We start from the raw sequence: 20705 nt of genomic DNA, 5'->3' as shown, positions 1-20705 counted from the left end.
CTTAAGCTTGGACGGGCAGGGTTTTTAACAAGATTAATTAACCTGTCAATGGCCTTAATTGGCCATTGACAGGTCGGCGGGCGGACAGCTGATTTCGCTGTCCGCCCGCCTTCCTGAAGATTTAAATGGACCGGGATGATGTCGGGGGTTCCTCCCAACCTCATCCCGCGTCATTTTCCTCTTGGCGAGCAGGCCCCGCCCCCAAATCGCTGAGGGGAAAATCCTTCAGAATAAATCATTTTAAAAAATAAAGTAAAAATTTACTTAAGTATGTTCCCCCATGTGACGGTGTCACATGAGCTGGGACCTGTTTGTGAAGTTTGCAGAATTCATTTAAATATTTTATAAAACCTTCACCCCGCCCGTGGATGAGGTTTCCTGGAAAACGCGAAGGCCGCTTGGGCTCTTCGCCTTAAGGTTGGACGGGCAGTGTTGTTAATAAGTTAAATTACTTTTTTTAATGGCTTTAATAGGCCGTTGACAGTTCAGCGGGTGCGCAGCCGCTTCTGGCGTGCGCCCACCGGATGAAATTTCAAAATGATGCGCAATGACATCAGGATGCACGCCCAACATCACATCATGTTATTTTACGCGTCAGCATGTCCGGCCTGCCTGCGCCGCCAACGACAATGTTCTAGCCCATGTTAAATGCGAAAGTGACATATACTAATCACAAGCAAGAATCTGAGACTTAAACAAATCCAATTACATAGATATGAGGGGAGAACTTTCCAAGTTCGATTGGTAAATAGACTAAAATGTATGGCAGTCACTACTGGAAAACATTTAAATAGAACAATTGAAAATGTTCAACAAAATACATTCCATTGAAAAACAGAAACTCAATAAGAAAGATCCAACTGTATTTCCTCAGGAAATTAAGAATAGTATTAGATTCAAAGAAGAGGCTTACAATGGTACAACAAAAGGGAGCAAATTTGAGGATCGAGAGTGTTTTAGAAACTAGGAAAGGGTCACCAAAAAGTTAATAAAAATGGGTAAAAAAAAGAATATGAAAGTAGACAGGAATATAAAAACAGATTTTAAGAACTTTTCCAAGTATATAAAAAGGAAGAGAGTAGCCAAAGTAAACATTGGTCCCTGAGAACCAGGGGCAGGAGAAATTATCATGGGGAATGAGAAAATGGCAGAGAAAATGAACAAATATTCACTGTGGAAGACATAGGTTGCATAGCAGAAATGCAGAATAACCTAAGTATAAAAAGAGAGGAAATTAAGGTAATTAATATCAGTTGATAAACAAGCACTTGTGAAGCTTAAGGGCAGAAATTTTCCCCCATCGGTGTGTTGTTCGGGGGCAGGTGGGGGTGTGCATGAACCAGATCGGCACCCGATTTGGGCCACGCCGCCATTTTACATGGGCAGGCCAGCGTGATGCGCGCCTGGAAGTGCTGAGCGCTCCTTGTGCAGGTGGGGGGTGGTTTCCCTGAGTCGGGGTCTGTGCTCTTTCGTACTGGGCACGAAAGAGTGCAGAAATCTCCGATGCACAGAGGTGCCTCAGGGAGATTAATATAAGGTTTAAAAATTTAGATAAAGAAAAGGAAATATTTTAGGACATGTCCCCTCATGTGACAGTGTCACATGAGCTGGCACATGTTCATGAATTTTGATTGAAAATTTTATTTAATTAATGAAACCTTCGTGAAACCTCATCCCGCCCATGGATGAGGTTCCACGAAAAATGCGAAGGTCGCCCGGGCTCTTTGCCTGTCCGCCAACCTTAAGGTCGGATGGGTAGCCTTGTTAACTGTTTTAATGACTACTTAAATGACCTTAATAGACCTTTGACAGTTCGGTGGCTGTGCAGCCGAGTCGGCTGTGCACCCACCAAACTGAACATCTAAATGATGCGCGGTGATGTCAGGACGCCCACCTGACATCACCGTGCATCATTTTACGTGTCGGCAAGTGGGCCCCGCCCTCGGTCACCGACCCAACGATTCTTCCCTAAGAGACTGAAATCCGACAAATCCCCAGAACCTGATGGCCTATGTCTTAGGATTCTAAAATAGAAAGCTATAGAGATAATGGATGCGCTGGCTATGATTTTCAAAAAGTCCCTAGAACCTGGAACAGTCCTAGCCGATTGGAAGTTACCCAATGTAATGCCACCTTCAAGAAAGGAGGTAGAGAAAATACAGGGAACTTTATGGCAATTAACCTGACATAAGCCATTGGGAAACTGCTGGAATCTATTATTAAGGAAGTGTTAACAATGGACTTAAAAAATAATATATGATCAGAAAAAAATTAATCTGGTTTTATGAAAGGGATGTTATGTTTGATAAATTTATTAGACTTTTTTGAGATGTAACTCGTCAGGTAGATAAAGGGGAACCAGTAGATATAGTATATTTGGATTTCCAAAAGGCATTTAATAAGGCTCCATGTAAGTGTTACTAAGCAAGGGTTCATGGGGCAGGATTTTTAGTTCAGCGGGTTCACGCGATCAGTGGGTCCGGGAGCGGCAGGAAATGGACCGCCGGACGCGATCGGCCCCTGACTATGATTTCACGCTGTCTGGCCAATTAATGGCCAGCCAGCATGAAAGGTGCGTTGAATTGCTCAGCGCTGCTGGGGTGTGGGCGGGAGTAGAGCGGGAGCTGACATAAGTGCGGGCACGGGTTGGCGTGGAATGAAAGGTCCCTGAAGGCAGAGAGCTGTCTCACGGAGCCTGAAGAATTTAAAGGTAATAAAGAAAGATTTTTAAATGCAGAAAAAAATGTCCAAGCATCAGAATCAGTCACCTGAACATATAGATGATGAAAATTCTGTCCAAACATTTTTTTAATTTAATATCAGAAACCTCATCCTGCCCTTGGATGAGGTTTGATCAAAAAGCAAAGTCTGGCTGGCAGATTCACCTGTCCGCCAACCATAAGGTTGGACGGACTACAAAAAGTCAGAGTCAATTGGAACTTTAGGGGCTTAATTGCCCTCTAAATTGTCAGCGGGTTCACTTCCAGCTTTGGCGTGCGCATGCTGACTGCAATATCGCGCTAGTGCGGGATGAAGTCAGGATGCTCACCCGACACCATCAGGCGTTATTTTACGCTCAAGCAGGTCGGGTGCGCTCACGCACCCCAATCTAAAAATTCTGCCCATGTTGCTGAGGGAAATATATTGGCATGGATAGAGGATTGGTTAATGGACAGGAAGCAAAGAGTAGGCATAAATGGGCCATTTTCAAGATGGCATCTTGAGCCTACTGAGGTGCCACAAGGATCAGTGCTGGGCCCTCAGCTGTTTACCGTCTATATTAAGTACTTAGACACAGAGACAGTGAGCATTGCATCTAAGTTTGCTGATAATACAAAGCTATGAGGAGGACACAGAAAAATCTGCAAAGAGATGTAGACTGGTTAAGTTTGTGGGCAACAAGATGGAAAATGGAATATAATGTGGGGAAGTGTGAGGTTATTCACTTTGGTCTTGAGCAGAAAGGCAGAACATTTTTAAAAGACTTGAAACTTGTAAATACAGTTGTTCAGAGCAACTGCTGTATACTCATTCAAAGAACACAGAAAGTTAGCATGTGGGTCCTGCAAGCAATTAGGAAGACAAATAAAATGTTGGCCTTTGTAGCAAGGAGATTGGAGTACAAAAAGAAAGAAGTCTTGCTACAATTCTACAGGGTGTCGGGGAAACCACAACTGAAATAGTGAGCTGAATTTAACAATGGGAGAAGCAATAATTGCTTCAAGGCAAGACTTCTGCCCCCCTTTTGGGAGGATGTGCTGCCTTAGAGAGCTGCTGGCCAATCAAATTGGCCAGCAGCTCTGTAGTCCCAGCAGTGCCAGATGGGTATGGCGGACAGGTCTCGGACTACAGGCTGTACCGTCACACTGACTAAGTCCGGGGCTGGGGTCTTGATGAGGTGGGTGGGGTGACATGTTACCTTAATGAAACATACAACATATAAGATTCTAAGGATTTTTGACATTATAAATGCTGGGAGAATGATTCCTATTGTGGGGGAATCTGGAGCAAGATAGCACTGTTTCAAAGTAAGAGATCTCTTGAATGTATTCAAGGCTGAGTTAGATAGATGTTTGAATGATAAGTGAGTCAAGGGTGATGGAGTGCAGGCAGAAAATAAGGCCACAATCAGATCAGCCATGAATTTACTGAACGGCAGAGCAGGCTGAACAGGCCAAATGATCTATTCCAGCTCTTATTTCTTAGGTTATTGTATTCAAGAGGCCTGGGGAGAAGGTTAAAGGGGTTGGATGACCTAGAGGGTGGGGGAGTTGCCTCTAATGGGCTGAGGGTCCTCCAAAGGAAGATCCCCCCTTGCCTAATAGCACCCTTGATCACCAAGGATAAAATGCCAACAGCAAAATGAGGCCCTTATCTGGCCATTAATTGGCCACTTAAGGGCCTCACTGGTCCCAACGTGGCAGGGTGCCCAATGCCTCCCCCATCAACCATTCCCCCACTCCCACCCAATCCCCACCCCCATCCCTGCCACCTCTGGTAAAATTTCACACAGGTCAGGGTAGGGTGGGTGAGTGGGCGGCAGTCAGGCTATCTGCTGGAGTTTGCGAGCCCTCTCACCTTCAAACATGCTGGTGGGAAAGTGGAAACTCCAGCCCACTGTGTACAGCTTTGGTCTCCATATTTAAGGAAGGATATACTTGTATTGGAGGCAGTACAGCAAAGGTTCACTAGATTGGTCGCTCGTCTCTGGGGTTTAAAAGAATGAGAGGTGATCACGTTGAGATATATAGGATTATGAAGGGGCCTGATTGGATAGACACCAAGGGGTTGTTTAAGCTGGCTGGGGAACCTGAAACATGGAGGCACAATCTTAGGATAAAGGGAACAATCCTTTAGGACTGAGATGAGGAAGAATTTTTTCACTCAAAGGGTTGTGAATCCTTGGAATTTTCTACCTTGGAGGGTTGTGGATGGTCCATCATTTAATATTTTTAAGGCTGGGATAGACAGAGTTTTGGTCCCTCAGGCAATCAAGGGATATGGTGAGCAGGCGAAAAAGTGGAGTTGAAGCTCAAGGTCAGCCATGATTGTATTGAATGGCAGAGCAGGCTCGATGGGCCATATGGTCAACTCCTGGTCCTATCTCTTGTGCTCTTGTGCATCACAATAAATAGGTTACTCATCCCAGCCAAATTCATGTGATTAGCTGGGAAAAGTGTAAACCAAATATAAACACAGGTGAATTTGGTGGGGGAAAAGGATCTGAGAAATTCCTCTCTTACCGTCCTCCGCCCTCCGCAGCAACCATTCCCATCTCCCTCCAACCCGAACACACCAGACCCCAGTTGTTGAAACCACTCCAGGAGATCACGTCCTATGGATCTATCAGGTTCCATTATATAACTTGCGTCTGGTCCCCAAATTGGGGGAATGCATGGCTTGAATACTTTGTTTATTGGCTAATCATGAAAGTGAACTTTAAAGTTATACCTCATTCCATCAGTAACCTAGGGCAGTCCACTGTTATAAAACTTGATCTTGTTTGCAGCAGTCCAGGGGTTAATTGAAATTACATTGAGATTTTCCACACTCATTTCAATTAGACATCATAAAGGCGCTCAGAGAGAAACAACATTTTGTGCAACGTTGTCGAATCTAGGACACAGTCACACAGTTATTATTATACTATAAATACTGATTTGAGATGGCACCTTCTGGGAGCAGACCTGAGTAATACAGCCAACTCTACATTGTTACTTTACCAGGACAATAAGGCTTTTACTTGCTCCTTGACACTTAAATGGCAGTTATATTTTAACAATAACAGAAAGCTGATGAGCTGTCCACTAACATTATTTCTGAAGCTAAAAGCCTTCCTAAGCTTGAGAATTTGCAGACAGAATGTCTGCCACAGTTCCTATTCCCAATGGCCCTATCTTTGCCCTTTCTGAACATACTGTTGTAACAGCATTGGGTGAAGGTAAGTTTGGGCTAGGTTCTGATGGTCTCCACTGTCAGACATCCAATAGACATTTCACTGTTAATAAACATAGTCAAATAATGCCTATTGTGACAATGTACTGGATTGTGACAATAAGCAGCAGAACTGCATAATGGGGACAGGGGTTTTCAGGAAAAGAAAGGGAAAGTTGAAAAAGTTCCCATGCTTTTCTTTACTTAACAGTTACACTGTAGCGATCAGAAAGCTGAAATGGCTAAATGTAATAGGACTGGCTTCAAACAATATTGTACAGTTTGCAGCAATGCCAAGTGGTTCACTGGAAGCCACATAGTATAATTGGCCTACAAGAAATAGTGAACTCCACTCCTATTTTTTGTTAAATATAGGGTAAATTCACAATCGCCTGTTGCCATCAATGAATCTTGATAGAACAGGATCAGGATGGAGAATCATAGTTACAGTGCTATCTCTGACCATAACCATCCCAACCCCACCCCACTGAAAGTACTTTAACAAAGCAGTGGCAATGCACTGCTTAAAAGTTTATGTGGAAGGTAAATCAAGTAAAATAATCTACTATATTCAGAGAATCAATGAAAATCAAGATGCTTACAATGCTTCCAAGCAATTCTCTAACAAAGGTTCTTAATATTCAGATCTAGAATTTTGCCAGGATAATTTGTAACACATTTTATGCACCAAATACAGTGCAAAACCTAGTCTTTACACAGAGTTAAATAATGACAGTATGTTTGTTAATTGGAAATGAATATTAATGAAATGATCTTTGTTCCATTCTCTTAATCCAGCAACTTCTTGTATACTAATCAATGTCATCGTTTAAACAGCACCATTCTTCACATTAAGTGGTTTGAAATCTGTGTTGTGCCAGGTGCAGACTATTTAACACTCAAAAAGATTGAAATCTGAATGGCATCAAAAGCATCCATGTCAACCTTTTTTTGTATTTTTCCCCCAGTCATTTACAAGCTTAGCTTTAGATTATTTTGGATCAAGGGAGAACCATTTTTTTTTTTACTGAAAGCAGCAAGTAGAAAGAGATTCATTTCAAGTACCTCATAAATAATAATTTTATTGAGGATGATTGATCATTGGGTTCCTTGCATCACAGAAGACCAGCTGAAAGTAATTGTAATAATATTGTACAGTAAATTACTTCTTACAAGGGTGGGGTCATGCAGTTGGGCTTTTGTATTATGTTTTGAATAAATTCACACTAATTGTAGACTTTATGTGGTGCATAGAACTATATAATGATATGTTCTATACTTTAGAAAATTATATGTGTTTGTAAGCTATAAAGAACCATTCAATTGCACCCCAGCTGTTGAATAACTAAATTCACATTCTAAATACAGTGCTAAATTAGTCACTATCAGTCAACGTGTTGAACATCTATGAAAAGGAGTGTTTCCATTATTGTTAAACCATTTAGAAATAAACCCTTCTTCAGTACCTCATAGAAATTCATACCTCATGCCATTAATTGCAAATCATGCACATTTCCTCTGAAGTCAACTTTAGAGTAATGTCAATCTCTTATTTTTGCTAAACTGGTCACAGTTCTGTTCGCATTTTTTTTATTTAGTTTCCTCTCAAGTCCATGCAGATGCGAATATTTTCAATCTGTACCAAACAAGCCAACTACGTACATAAAAATTTAATAGAATGATAGCCAGGACACAATTTGTACAATAGTCTGAGTATGATCATTGGGGAAGCTTATGAAGCAAAGCTAAGGAAATATTTCATTCATTTCATCTTTGAAAAAAAGGATGTAAGGCAAGAAAATCAGCAAGAATTTCAAGGAGTAAATTAATAGAACTCAAACCATAGAAAATCTGATGCCAATCTGTCATTCCTGTTGCACTCATTTATTTACAAGCCACTTAATTGCAGTTCCCACATTAATGCTGCCATTTCTAAAGTCCAATTTTCTCCCCTATATTTCCAAGTGGGAAAAGTTTGTTTTGTAGCATTTATTGCAAATCCTAATTAGTAGCAAATAAAATGTGCAAACATCTCGCTTTAACAAGATGTCACCTCTAAACTTCAATCTGATTGTGTTAGGTGATCATGTTACAAGATGTTATAATATAATTATTTGCCGCATAACAAAAACCCATGAGTCATGAGCATATTTACTTTAGTCTTTATGATGTTACATCACATTCACCCTTATGCTAGACAGAACCTTCTACCCCCTATAGGTTACTCTACCAGTCAGACATGAGAATTATGAGAAACAGTAAGACAATGCACAAAGGTCAAATTAAACACTGATGCATTTACTAGGTTTAACCAAAACAATACACCCATTAACAATAAATCCATTAGAAATACACCCGTTAGTCACAAATATATCACAAGTGATCATATCACTCAATGAGTGATCATCTCCATGTAAATTGTACCCTTCAGCAATTGACAAAACTGCCCTACTTATGCATCTATTCAGTCTTTGCAACAAATTTATATCCTTCTTTCCAAGGTGGGAAGCATGTTTCATTGAAATGATTGTACTGTCCTATCAAAATCTACCTTAAGTAGCAATTGTCCAATGAGGCATCTAATTCTTTGTTCATATGATGATATCATAGACTGCAATGATAGGGCAGTTTAAATTTCATTAAGTAATCCCATTTCTCTTGAATGCTGAAAATATCTTCAGAATCTTAATCAGTACAATAAATATTTTGTTATCTGGCATTGTCATGAAGCTATTAATGTATATAATATTACTGGAAAATATTTTTCTTTTAAAAAAGAGGTTTAGTCTGTGGGTGTTTCTTAACTGGAATAAAGCCAGCCAGACTGGGTGCTTTGATGTGTACTGGTTTTGATATGTAAGAGAGATAGCATGCATTTGCATTTTTTGAATAGAACATTCAAGAAGTGGGGTGAAAACTTGGTGCCTATCTAGCAGCTCCCAAGCAATATGGTTGTATTACTAATAAAATTGGTACTATGAAAGGGGTTTCATTGTTAAAAGGTAGTTCAGAGGTTGTTGATCCAATGAGAGTTAACATTCAATGGGGCTGGTAGGTATAACTTCAGTAATTTTTGCGTGTGCAAAGCAGAGGCAATGTGAGATCAAAAGGCACCTGCAAGCCTCCAACTGGATCCACAGCAACCAAAATGACAAGAACCTAATTTTGAATTCATAAGGTGAAATTGCTTTACCTGGTGTTTAGTTAAGTCTATGGGTTGCTGTTGCCTTAGCAGAGCTTAGTTTGGGAATTTGTCAAAAGTTATGATCGTAGTAATTTTTAGTCATGTGTATATCTCTTTTAACCTATGTAATTAATAAAATGTTTCCTTTGGCTTAATGTAAAACCTCGAGAACTGGTGGTCTGATTCCTGCATTTAGAGTTGGATCTCAAACATAACTCTTAAAGTTATAGATTATGATGGTTGTTTAAAGTTTCCCTCTGGGATTTTTAAATAACTCCACTTTACCAACTGCATCGGTTATAACAATTGGGGGCTGTGCCGGGAAAAATTATATTTCTAATTTCTCAATTGGTTAGGAATTGGTGAACCTTATGCTTATGAGTATGAGAGACACTTTGAACTCAGGAGTTGGTGAGGTATCTTAGAAGTGGTGAGACTGCAAGATGGCTTTGGCAATTGCTAAGACTTGTCTGGGAATAGAAGAGATAACTCTGAGTGGGCTGGAGAAAATAACCAAAAATAAGTTAATAGAGTTGGTGGATAAGTTACAATTGGGGTTATCTGCAGGGGCTAGGAAATCAAATATATTTAAACGTATAGCACAGCATCTACAGTTGGAAGTGAAATCTGACACTATTGAGCCACAGCTGGAGGTAGTGAGACTTCAGTTGCAAATGAAAAAGCTTGAATCAGAAGCAAAGGACAGAGAAATGGCTTTTTAAAGGGAATTAGAAATTGCAAAGACGGAGAAGGAGGAAATAGAAAAAGAGAGAGAAAGAGAATTCCAAGTGAAGACATTGGCAGTTAGAAAAGAGATGTCAGTAGGTGAGGAAGGATTTATCTCTAGAGTAGAACCCAGTGGGGATATGTTTAAGTTTGTACAAGCTCTTCCAAAGTTTGAGGAAAAACATATTGAAGCATCCTTTATTTCATTTGAGAAGCTAGCTAAACAGATGAAATGGTCACAGGAAAACTGAACATTATTAATACGGTATAAGTTGTTAGGTAGGGGGCTTGAGGTATATGCTTCGCTTTCAGAAGGGATGTCAGTGAATTATGATGTGGTGATAAAAGCTATTTTGAGTGCATATGGGCAGGATTTTCCCCCATTGGGGGCGAAGTTGAATGGTGGGCATGCACAGGCACGCCTCCAATCGGTGCCCCCAATCAGGGGCACGCCGCCATTTTACGTGGGCAGGCCAATTAAGAGCCACCCAGCGCGACATCTGCATGGAAGCACTATGTTCTCCCTGTGCGGGTGGAGGGGGGATTCCCTAAACCTGAGAGTATGCTCTTTTGCGCATGCTGCTCTGTCTTTGAGGGGTTGAGGGGAGGTGGGGAGAAGCTGGGCAGTCAAGGGCCCCAGCACAGCTAAGTATCACAGCGAAACCACTACAATTGAATACCAAGCTAACACCACAATGGACACCATAGCCTTCAGGCTGGTTTTTTTTAAATTGAGCTGTTAGTTTCATTGAAAGTTGCTCTGAGTGGTAACTGTTGCTTCTGACCTTTGGGAAAGTTTGTGGGGTTCAAGCTGGCTTTTTATTAAAAAAAATCAGAACCAAACAGACGACCACCACCACATCTGCAGACCAACCCTGACTTTACGGTTTCAAAAATCTACCATTTGACTTTTTGTTTCGAACTTTAGGCCAGCTTTAAATAAAAACCGACCTGTCAGAAATTCCAGTTAATATAGCATTCTAATTGGTATAGTGCTGAATTACTGCAAATACAACAGCAGCTTCCTTTCCTGATCATACACACACACACACACACACACACAGTTCAAAACCACATAACAATTAAACAATCCAAGTCCCTTGAATTACTGACTTCTTACAAACTGTTGCTTGAGAATTAAAGACAGTTTATCAGATAACGCCATATAAAGAACCACGTTTCTTTGCATTCCAAAAGAAAGCAAACTTGGACATTATCAATCAACATAAATTTGTGTCACTCTCTCACAGTTTCAAAATACTTTGGACCACATAGGTCAGCTGAATTAGCATTTTTTCAAACATGTTCAGTCTTGTCAATCTCTTATCTTCAAGTTTCCAGACACCATGGCTCCGTGATTTTTGTGTACGTGAAGCTTCTCCAACATGTAACTTTAAAGTATGTCTGCTTATTGGTTTTGACTCAATTTTTATTACTTTTCTGCCTTTTACCAAATGCTCCATAGCCTTAAAGTGTTTACACCAGTGACTTTGTTTATCCGTAATGAAAAAAGCAGCCTACAGGTGTTAACAGTTTACTTCAGTTCAAAAAGTCCTTTCAGCTTTTGCAATACATGCTGGCCAGATTCAATCAGTTTTCTGTACATCTGCATACACTAAGCTTTCTGCATTTCATTTGAACTATTGATGTTCCCTCCTGGCTTGAATAGCTTGCCAAATCTCAATGACAAATTTTGATTAAAAGTACTATTAAGTCAATCACGAATATTATAGCTTCTTACGCTATCATAAGAGAACAGAATATACACAAATAAAACCTGTTATATACCAGATCAGGTTTTTTTCCTCTTAAATAAAAACAAAAAACTGTGGATGCTGGAAATCCAAAACAACAACAGAATTACCTGGAAAAACTCAGCAGGTCTGGCAGCATCGGCGGAGAAGAAAAGAGTTGATGTTTCGAGTCCTCATGACCCTTCAGCAGTTCACTGAGTTTTTCCAGGTAATTCTGTTTTTGTTTTTTTCCTCTTGTTGCTTTTGCTATTTCCCACTTTGTAGAAATTCCAGTTTTATCACAAATTGCAAGCTTGTCCTGAGTATTTAACTGGGGGCCTCTGTATCCTTAGCTGGCCATACTTGCCGGCTACTTCAGAAGACTCTCATATCTTCCATTGTAAAATTTGTCCTGCTTTAGAGTGAGTGAGGACCAAGTGATCCATCTCCCCTTCCCTTTTATACTTTGGCTTCCCTCTTCTTCTGCATGGATAACGGTGAAAGAAATCCTAGTTTTTGAGTCATGGTTTTGAACACATCTTAAGCACCAATTCACAGCTCCTCTGACGGTAAAATGCGCTGTGAACCAATTAGTGTCTGTTGTCACATGGCAGATTGTTTGCTGAAATACTCACTACTGGGTAGTCAACTATAAGCATTTCTAGTTTCCACAGGATGCAGAGATTTCATAGCCTTGCCTAGAATAACTTGTTCAGTTAGACGTACATCAATATTTATGAATGGGAAATGTTTAACTACAGTCAACACAACTGAAATGTGGAAGAGTGTCAATCTATACTTGTGAGTGCTATCTTATTCAGGCTTTTCTGTCCCTTTTATAGTGATGCTGCAATTGAAAAGTGGAGAATGTCCATAGAACAATCACAACAGAGCAAAATTGGCAAGTATAATTGGAAAAGCAATCAATTCGGCAGAATTGTTTAGAAGCATCTCAGAGGTAACCTCAGAGGACACTTTAACTGCACAAAGCAACACATTCATATAGTCAGACCAACAAAATCAGAGTTTAATTTTAATCAGAGACAAATTGAGGGTGGGGGGTTAAATTAGATAGTCCCTGAAATCAGGCACAGCGATTACACTGCACAATTAATTCACACCAGTTCAAAATAATGAAGTCAGCACATAAACATCATGTCACCTGCTAATTATAATGACTGGAGTACAGCAAATGCTCAAGGTATTGTTAAATCCCTGCATGCATCAGTAAGGCTCCTCGTTCAACACTAGCATGACTTAGAGCTTGCCGACATTACTTAAAGCCAGCCTGCACCTTATAAGATGGGATGGATATCTTGGATTTGACCAAATCTATGCTGCAATTTGAATTTTAATGTACAAGCATGCCATGAGAAGTTGAGGGCTGTGCTGCATAGCAAATTTCTGTAAAATAGGTTTGAATCTATTGTTATTAATCTAAACACAGTTACTTGATTGATCTAGATTTTCGAGCTGGGTGAGAAACCACCATTGTCTTTGACAAGCTACAAAGTCAGGCTGATTAGAACTAGACATCAGACTAGAAAACCACAAGGCTACCACTGGGACATTGGCATCTCAGATAGGGGAATGGACTAAGAGAAACTCTGCAAGACAAACCTTTAAGTCATTGCAAAATGAAGAACTTCTGCGAGCCCTGCAGAGATTATGCTGAGGCTCGCTGGCTACAGAGAAGTGATACCAACAACAGACAATCATTGGTGATATTGGGAGGCCGGCAAAGTTTCAGGATATAACCATTGCAATCCAAGGCCACTTGTGCCTGTTGCATTGAGTTGAGTGATCTGATCGATCACATAGAAATAAGAATGTAACAGCCCCCAACAAAATGATCACTCACTGGTGTTAGCGCATACGTATGTACCCTCATGCTTGTTTGTAAACATTATTGATTTTGAGAAAGAGTTACTGTGAAATCTTTGTCCCAAGTTGTCTGTTCCACCATGGGTGCAAACAGTAAATACTGTTAGACCGAGGTAAAGGTCTAACAAACTCCTAAAGGTGAGGTACATTGTGGCTGTAGCAGGGCCAAGAAGTGGTGGAAGTGGTTAAAGAACAAGAAGAACCTTGAAAGATGGTGTAACAGGCCAGAGAGCATTTCTCAAGGCAAGGTAAGGACTGTTGTCTAATGGGGATCTGGAGTTGTATTTATGGGGACCAGAGTTGAATTAGGCACTCACTGACAGCCCATTCAGAAGGTGGATATGCAACTGCCTCAGCCCCTCCTCCTCCTCCTCTTTCTCCTCCTCCTCCACCTTCTCCTCCTCCTTCTTCTTCTGTGGCAGAAGAAGAAGCAGCAGACTATCACAGACTGGGACGCACATTTTGGCGAGCACTGCAGCGCTCTTCCAGAATGAGCAAAGCAACAGGACTGCTGCTTCATCACCTTCAATCATTAGCTCAATGGTGTTTCTTGTGGCAGCCTGGCTTTCATGCATCTTCTTCGCTGCATGGTGGCAGCTTTGGCGGCTGGAGAGCAAGGAAATTCTGACAGATGAGCATCAGGTCAAATACCCATATGCCTCCCTGCTTCCAAGCAATCTTGCCAGAGGTGGGGACAAAGGAAACAGGGCTCCCAGCCCGGCAGCAGATCATCAATTTAGCCCATTGAAGGGTCAATAAAGGACAAGACTTTGGAGCAACTAGGATCTCACTGATAGAAGACGGGCCCCCTGATGAGGCTGGAGCCTGGAAAGTAAGTGAAGGCAGCCTCCTGGAACAGGTGGAGGACCATCCTGGAGTTGCTTTGAGTACCGGGATACAGCTGTGGCTGCAGGACATCCTGCAAAGTGTTCCCCTGATGACCTGCCAGCTGTGGCCACATTTAATTTTTAAAATGTATTTGTCAGAGGGCACCTCCATCCTGAGGTGCCCTTACAGTCTCCTGCCTGCCTCAATTGCGCTCACCTCTCCCGCTGGGGCTGCTGGCAGGGCATCATGCAGTTCCTCCTTTGAGCCTGCCAATTCCCTGATCTAAGTTCAATGACAATGATGGAGGCAGCCTCGTAATTGGCTGCCTCTGGGAAGATCTCAATGCCATTTGGGCTGTCAACACCATTGGGGTCAGGACGTGCATTTGCCCCAGTGGCAGGAAAATGTAATGGCAAATAAATACGGCACATTGCATACATGCTGGCCACATGGTTGGGTTGCAGAGGGGAGTCATCAGTCAAATGCGGAGCAGATGACCCTTGTTGCGCCCAGCAGCCACCATCTGGTTTGGTGGCTGAAAGACTGATGGAAAGCAGACTGGCACAAGACAAATGAACATTACCATTGCCAGGACAGCAGGCATTCACCAGGCTGATGTATTGACCATGGTCGCACGCTAACTGCACTTTTGGTGAATGATGACGGTTTGCAGTACATCTCACCACTGAGATGTGGAGCCGGCAAAGCCAAATGTGTGAAGTTGATGGCACCCTGTGCCATGAGGAAGCTATTATTCTGGCAAAGCCATGTGTGTGCCCTGCCTGCTTCTCTCTGTTCTCTTGCAAACAGAGTCTCTGTCACCCCTCTGATGCAGCGATGGTTGATAAAGTGGGAGATGTTAGATATCTCATCTGTTCAAGCCTAGAAGGATCCCAACATGAAGAAACTCAGAGCCATGGTCACCTTCACAGCCACTGACACCATCTAATCCTGCTCTGATGCTGCATGTCTGGTTCCAAGAGGTGTCACAGTCCTGTAAGCACCTTCTTCGTAAAGCATAGATGGCTAAGCCCCTGGCTTAGGTGGAGGTAAGAGATTTGTTCCTGGAAAACCTTAGATGACTAAAGCCTCCTGCTGAAAGCCCTTCCCCCCACCGTTCTCTCCTTTCTCTGCAAGCAGCTTTGCTTCTTTTTGCTGCCACTGCCTCTCATGCTGTAGCCCAAAGAGAATTGCAACTTTCTCAAACGTGACTTGGAGCAAGTGGTGAGACATTGCAGACTTCATCAACTGTAACCAATTCCTCATAAAAACATACTTTCTCACCACAAAAGTCATCATTAATCAATCAGCAACTAACTTGCAAGTTTTTGATGATCCATTTAAATAGTGCTGGTGTGAGGATTCCTTCTTGCTGAATACGTGTGCATGTATAAGAGGTAACATATCTCAAAAATTTGAATAGCAGGTTATGCAAGCTGATTCATGCTGCTACTATGCAATGGTTACATGAGTGGCATTTTCCACCAACAGAATGCTGCCAGAACTCCTAAAAGACTCTTTTGAGCAGGTGAGGAGGGGCAAAATGGTTCCCTTCTTTTCTCACTCTTCATTTGACTGCAACAGGTTTTTTTTTTAAAATAAGATATACCCACCAATTCAGTGAGTGTTTAACTGTTTACAAACAGACAGGCTTTCTTGAACTTTTTGAAAAGAAAAGAGGATAGTTTTTGATGTACTTAACCTGGTTTAAGAAAAATAATAAAAATATTCCACTTTCAAACACACACAAACACACATACACAGACTCAAAGTTCATATTCATACAAACAGATTACAGAGTGGGAATATGATTAAGCAATTTTAAGTCCAATAAAGTTATAACATTACACAGTTCTCGAAGGTTGGTGACTTGGCTGGCTTCAGGATGAACATAGTGGTCCTTCTGGATTGGCATTGAGGTAGTTTGAAGGCATGGGTGATTTATCGAGAACCCACTCAGGGTTTTGCTCCTTCAGTGGTTCAGTTGCTTGTCCTGGTCTGCAGAGAAAACAGTTGCTTAAACACACAAAGCATGGTTTGTCACATGAACCTCTCCCTCCAACTGTCCAGTGACCCAAATACGGTCATAGCTAGTGTATTCCAGTTGTAATTTGATTAGATCATGACTGGGAATTCCTTTCTTGGCCAGAGCCTCACTGTCCAAGTTATAATGACTGATTATTTGTTTCCTCCCAGTTGAGTATCCAGGTGAATGCCTGGATGCTTTGCTAACTGGATAGGAAATAGCACCTCATTGATACTCCTTCAAGGCAATTGTCCCTGATGAGGCTTTGCAGAAAGTTTGTCTCTATTTCAATGGTTTTAAAATGTGGAAGGTATAGGAATGCAAATGTACAACCACCTTTGGCTGTGATCTCAAGTTGCTGGAATGTGGCTTAAGTCTTTTTAACAATTATATTGGGGTTTTCAGCGAGTACATTCATAGTCATTTTTCATAAAGCATGGTTTCACATAAAGCCACTCTGCCTATTACACAGTTTAGTAACATTGTGGATGAATTTCAGTGCTGCCGGTGTGATGCCAGGTACATAGGCCATACGTCCAAGCAATTGGACAGAATGTTCCTTCAGTTGTTCATAAAAGGTAGAGTACAGACCGTACTCAAGCAGTCCACAATGTAAAATGCAAAACAAAAGTTTACTGTCAGATATGATTCCACGATTGGGCAATACTTACTGAACAATCCTGAGTGCATTAATAGCTACACCAACCATTAATTTAGTTGAGCTTATAACGTGCCGCATTTACATTTGCTCAAAGCAACATACATTCACACACATGGACCCATTATCTGCAAAGAAAAGGAATATGTTCAAGCCTTGCACCTTTTTTGAACTACCACGGAACCTTTAGTTCCCTATTGCTTTCTCCATGGCAATGTCTTCACCAATCAGAGTCAACTTGCCAACCAGTCAGCTTTCCTTTTCTATTGTAGTATAAATTGTTTTGATTGTTTAAAATTTGCCATGTTTGCATTTGTCCTGATGAGTGCAAGTTGAAAAGCTTTCGTAACATGACTCTCTTTTCAGCAATATTCAAATGTGTAATGGATGAGATATTTAACTGAGTTACTGCTAAATTTCCAGAGTTTCATTAAAAAAAAACCCACTTTTCAAATTCTGGATTGCCCATAACAAAAAAAAAATGTTGAGTAGATGCTTAAATAGATGCATTGCTCCAGTGGGCTGTTTTGTCCAATTATAGACTACAGAGGTCCCTTTGGTTAGGAATGAAAATAGAGCTTTACAATTCATAGCATTATTCACACAAAAAACCCAAATACTCCAGTTTCAGTAATTGCCTCACGAATAAACTGAACCTAATCGTGGTCTTAGTCTCACTATGAAAATCTACTTATGTTTTTTTCCCCCATAGTAAGCTATATCGGCCCAATAATTAGCGATCCCAAGCTGCAGTGCATTTCCTGAATGTCTTTACTCACTCAAGTTGCCCTGTCCTTCCAGCCTTCCTCTCTAACGGGTAAGGGTTATATAATGAACTAATTTGGCTGCATGAGATAATGAGGGATTATCTATCAAATGAGAAAATGGAGGATTAAGTCTCTTTAGGAGATTTGTAAGGGTTATCCATCTGTGTTAAGATACAGTCAAAGTAGCTAAGTTTTGCCAGGTCTTCTTACTTGAATTATATAAGGCTCCACTTATGAAGAGCACAATATTTTTCAGTTGTTGAAGATTGTATAAAACAGAAAAATAAGCATCAAGCTCCCTTAATGGACAATTATGCACCTATAGACTGGAAGAGAGGGAAATAGCACTATACATACTCTACCTTATATGTCAGCTTGGACCAGTTGTCAGTACCCTAACCTATTCTAGGCTGACATGTTGGTGCTGTACAGAGAGTGCTGTAGGTACCAGCCTTCCGAGGAGATCTTACGGTGCTGATTCCACAACATTATTTGAAAAAGAGCTGGGAATTTTCTTAGGAGGTGAATTTCCCCACTGTGTTCACTGTTTCGGCACATTGAGCAAACAAAGACTTGTACTTATATAACACTTTTCATGACCACTGAACCTCTCAAATCACTTTACAGCTAACGAAGTATTTTTGAAGTGCAGTCACCATTGCAACATAGAAGTGCATAAATGGTGCAGAAAATGGTTGAACCTGAGCAGGTTCAGGTGGCAGCCCCCTCTGGTACTTAAGTCATCTTTGCCAAATGCCCTAAGCTCTGGAATTCCCTCCCTAAACCCCTCTACCTCTTCTCTTTCCACCTTTTAAATGCTCTTTAAAACCTATCTCTTTGACAAAGCCTTTGGTAATTTTCCCTAATATTCCTTATATGCTTCAGCATCAAATTTTGTTTAACTATGCCCCATATGAAGCACCTTGGGGTGTTTCATTATGTTAAAGGTGTTGTATAAATATATGTTGTTCTTGTTCAGTTTTCTCATGCTTTTTGGACATTTTCACATTTCATACATTGAGTCCCCACTGGCCTCATGTGCACTTTTCAAGGTGAAAGTCAGTAACATACTGATAGTTTTAGGCTGGAGAAGACCTTCATTCCATCTAGGACACCTTTCCACAATATTTCTATGTTCTAATAACCCTGAACAGCCATTTGCTGTAACATCTCAGCTGCAGGTTTCCTGAGTTTTCTCCACCCTTCTGGGATTATGCCAACTGGGGTATATGAGATGCAGCAGCTGCCCTGATCGGTTGATATAAGAGAAAGTGAGGAATCCCTAACACGGAACAGTCCAGAGATTTTGAAGACAAACGTTGGTAACTGAGAATTGCTATACAGAGTGGATTGGTGGGAGCAGGTGGTTCCATTCTACCTGGACTTGTTCCTCATTGCTTCTCCCCATGTCAGACCAATTGATAAAGCATTCAGCAAAGTTATTAGAAAATGAAGTGAAAGAGTCAGGTACTGTCAGCTTTGGCTCAGTTGGTAGTGCTCTCATCTCTACATCAAAGAATTGTGGGTTCAAGTCCCACTCCAGGGCTTTAAGCACAAAACTTAAGGCTGACACTCCACTGCATGTCTGAGGGGGTGCTATACTGTCAGAGGTGTTGACTTTTTGCATGAGACATTAAATTGAGCACCCATGCGTCCTCCCAGCAGTACGTAAAAGATCTTGTGGTTGTATTTCAAAGAAGAGCAGCTGAGTTATTCTTGGTTTCCTAGCCAATATTTACCCTCAACCAACATCACTAAAGCATATTATCTGGTCATTATCACATTGCTATTCATGGGAGCTTACTGTGTGCAACTTGTCTGTTGTATTCCTTACATTGCAATAGTAACCACTCTTCAAAAGGCTTCTTTAACTGTAATAAAAACAAAAAAACTGCGGATGCTGGAAATCCAAAACAAAAACAGAATTACCTGGAAAAACTCAGCAGGTCCGGCAGCATCGGCAGAGAAGAAAAGTGTTGACATTTTGAGTCCTCATGACCCTTTGAGACTGCTCTTCAAGAAATGCCTACCTCCTTGGAGAAGTTCTGTTCGTCTCTGCGACAAGATTTCCATATCTCTCTTTTGCCTTGCTCACCTTCATTGCTTTCCATTTCTCTCCTAGCTGTCGAAGGGTCATGAGGACTCGAAACGTCAACACTTTTCTTCTACGCCGATGCTGCCAGACCTGCTGAGTTTTTCCAGGTAATTCTGTTTTTCTTTAACTGTAAAGCGCTTAGAGATGTCCTGAGTTTATGAAAGGCACTATATAAATGCAAATGTTATTCTTTTACCCCTGTTAGCTGCTTGTCACCCAGCCTGCTACTGGAGAGTGGAGCTTGAACTGTCTTTTTAAAGGCTGCACAGAAGTCTGCAGGCAGTTCAGCTGCTAATGTACGTTTCATATCGGTTTCACACCAAGTTATCCACAATTGAGACTGTGAATGAACACTTCAAGAGTACCCATATGTAACTTCTGCTGCAGGCCACATTTCTTTTTTTGAAGGGAAAATAATGGCATAACACGTTTTAGGAAAATTTTCGGTCCCTGTGGCTTGTTGGCTGATGGTGTATAGAACATCATCAGCAATGAGTAACTGATGGTGCACAAAATGGCTGCCGCTTTTGCAGGCCATTCATGAAACATGTACATTGCATATTTTTACTTCCTACATCAAGGCTTTGCACTTGTATGCGTTAAGTATCATTTTCCATTTCTTAGCACATAAACATACTTTATTTAGCTTATACAGTTGCTGGGTCTATTTTTTGTACCACCGCTTCCTCCAGTTTGATATCTGCAACAAAATTAATCAATTTGCATAGAGTTTCAAAATATAGGTCATTGACATAAATTATAATGATCCCAACACTGAACCCTGGAGTCCCTATGTCTGTGTGCATTTCCACTTTTTGCTGAGTTGAATTCAAAAGAAAATTTGGAATATCTTTAGCAGATATCAATATC

The sequence above is a fragment of the Carcharodon carcharias genome, chromosome 20 (genome assembly GCF_017639515.1).
Source record: "Carcharodon carcharias isolate sCarCar2 chromosome 20, sCarCar2.pri, whole genome shotgun sequence".
Taxonomy (NCBI): domain Eukaryota; kingdom Metazoa; phylum Chordata; class Chondrichthyes; order Lamniformes; family Lamnidae; genus Carcharodon; species Carcharodon carcharias.
The sequence above is the reverse complement of the archived record's forward strand: the minus strand, read 5'-3'. Positions refer to the sequence as shown.